Genomic DNA, 3,258 nt, shown 5'->3' with positions numbered 1-3,258 from the left:
GGTTCATTAGACCATGGTGCCATGCTGTGAGTGAAGCCTGATTAATGTACTCCTAGCAGCTCATTCTGCTAATTTGCCAGCAGCTACTGTTTAAAAAAGCAGACAAGAGGAGGTTTGATGTTAACCATCAGATGCACATATTGCCTGTAAATGTAATGTAACACATTTATAGACCGGGATAAGAAAGTCAGAGTACAGTGAGAACTCTTTGATGACATGCGCCCCACACAGCGACTTCCATCATGTGTGTGATTTTAACAAGCTGCTTCAGTCACAGAGAGCTGTAAAACAGTTTGTTAGGAAATCAGCAGCAGCTGGCTGCATGTACACACGTTTTTATAACGCTGTCTGTGTGACGTATCTGAGCAATGGAAAGGTTTGCGGAAAATTAGGCATCATCTTCAAGCAGTTGTGGTGGCACCACCACAAAGCACCCTGGGTAATTTTGTGCAGCAGACTGCTGTAGTTAGGTTTAAATGCGTAGATGGTGAATGTTCTTCATTAAAAATGAACAGAGGTGACATGTTGTGCTGGTGGTCTGTGAAGTCCACTGAACTATTACCAGTTTAGCATCGTTCATTTGGTGTAGCTCAGACAGTGGCTTGTGATTTTTTTAGTAATTGTTGGATTATTATTTTGTATTTATATATTTAGCATCAATACTCGCTTTCTCTGCTTTAGAGCATAAGTTAACCCAAAAATGAAAATTGTGCCATTATCTCCTCCCCCCATGTAAAGCTGTATGAAGTTTCATACTCTGCAAAACATCTCTTGAGCTTCACAGTTAAACAGTGCAGCAGCATTCTTCGGAACAAAACAGCAAATTATAAAAACAACCTGAAAAAAACCAAAACAAAACAGAAAATGTTTCCGCAAGGCTCGCTCAGCATTTGCCAAGTTCTAACTGAGGCAGTTCCAGAAATCTATTTGAGAAGATGTTATTCACACCCTCGAAAAGTTCATGTTTTGTTTTTTTTGTTCTTTTCTAATATTATAAGACCCCATCCTCTACATAAGACACTCCGTCATTTCTTAACCACTACATTGCAAACCACATAATCAGAATCCTGAATGCACTGAGATGAGATAAAAGTGTCATGTTAAAGTACCCGCAGGAAAAATCAGTAACCCAGTCTCACATCAGATCAAAATGTATAATAGCTACATCAGTCCACAGGGCAACATGTAGTAAAGTTTCACATTAACGCCTCCTCAGTTGTGAGATGTCTACAATTTTTTTGGCCTATTCTTTTTTTATCGCCTGCGTCCACGTCACGTGACCGTCGACTTTCTGGATGAAAGTTTTTGTTTCTCTTTTTTTGTGGAAAAGGTGACCAGCGTGAGTAACGTTCAGAGCTGAACCTGTTGACAACAAAATATTTCATTTTATATGTTGCTACAAATACGCATAAACATACTTGACAGCCCCACAATTTTCTGCCAAAACCTACAATAATCTTTGTAAAAACTACAAACGAAGGAGTACATACATTCAGTGAGCGAGGATATGAAAATAAAGAGCACAATTCTCCATAAAAATGTCATCAAAACACATGTTAATGTAATATCTATCTTAAAATGTGGCATTTTTCACTGGAAATAAAAGGAATGGCAGCCATGTTTTCTGTTCTCGCAGCCAAAAAGTTGATGGTCATGTGACACAGACACAGGCAATAGAAAAGAAGAGGCCAAATAACTACTACATTTTGCCCTGTGAGACTGGGTTGTACAGCAACACATAAATGCTGAATTAGTCATTTCTGTTGAGTCACTGCTCAGCTCCTCAGAGCTGGCCAGCTATGGAGGAAAGAGTCTGGTGCAGAGCCAGACCATCTGGAGGAATAAATAGATTCTGCCGTGATCCGGAGCCGTTCACAGACAGGAGGAGAGCTCAGAGATGACTTTTTAACTTTCAGGATTAAAAGTGGATTTATCTTCACTCCTGTTTATCAACCTGACTGCGGTAGTAATCTGCGGAGGTGACTTCCATGGTGTGTGTGTGTGTGTGTGTGTGTGTGTGTGTGTGTGTGTGTGTGTGTGTGTGTGTGTGTGTGTGTGTGTGTGTGTGTGTGTGTATGTTCTGTAACGGTGACTGCTGACTGGAGCTGGAGGGGAAACAGGCTATACTGTAACATTTCATAGGAAGGGAAAAAGATGAGAGACCCAGAGTCTCTGCTGAGTGCTGAGTTCAGTGAAAGTTGAGATGAATTGAGACACACACACACACACACACACACACACACACACACACACACACACACACACACACACACACACACACACACACACACACACATTATCTTAATAATCTAGAAACAGATTTGCTTCTTCTAACTTCTGCACAAAGAACACACGAAGACAGGAAAACCCAGGCTTGTAGCTGACCTCACGCTCTGCAGAAGCTTCCGTCACTCCACAGCCTGTCTGCGCTCCCTCGGGCCCATCTGCCTGTGCATTAATGTGAAAACAAGTCAGTGCTCCATTAATCATCAGCCCAAGACAGGCCCTCATCTTACAGTAATTGCTGACATGTTAATTACGCATGCTGACAGTCCATTTCATTCACACTCATCTAAGTACTGTGTGACCAAAGAGAGTTTGGAATATAATTTGTGCCATATAGTTCTATACTGCATTACTGAAGTGCGGTGTCCATGCAATGTGTCCCAGAATGCATCCTGATTTTGTGATCCATCAATGTTCGATAGCATGTCCAAATCACAGTCTAACTATTAGTGCTAATAGTCTAACTCTTAGGAGTAAAAATGTCTACGAAAAGAAACAGTGACGCAGAGTGGAAGTAATTTAATGAGAGATGGGAAAGTGATAATGGATTTGCACTTCATTGTAACCATGCAGTGGCACTTTGACACCAAAGACAGAGGAGGTCTCTCTATGATAACCATGGCAAACAGGAAAAGTTGCAGGAAGTCCAAGAATTACAAGGCTGCAACAACATATATTCTTAAATGTTACAGCAAAAAAAAAAAATGATGCTGCAGTTAAAGCCAACTTGGGTGAAACTGAAGAAAACTGCCTGATCATCAAAATGTTTTTCAGAAGGAGCATTTGTGAAGCAGTATCCGCTGGTATACGAAGGTATGTGAACAAATGTGCCCCGACCTAAGATTACTCACAAGGACCAAACAGCTGCCACTAAGATTTGGAACAAGACCAGTTTTGCTCCCTTTCTGTAGTCTGCAGTGTTCTTTCTGTAGTGATGCAGCTCCAGATGTTTCTCAGCCACTTCACAGTGTG

Source organism: Acanthopagrus latus, chromosome 12 (genome assembly GCF_904848185.1).
Source record: "Acanthopagrus latus isolate v.2019 chromosome 12, fAcaLat1.1, whole genome shotgun sequence".
NCBI classification, from domain to species: Eukaryota; Metazoa; Chordata; class Actinopteri; order Spariformes; family Sparidae; genus Acanthopagrus; species Acanthopagrus latus.
Note: the sequence above shows the minus strand (reverse complement) of the source record.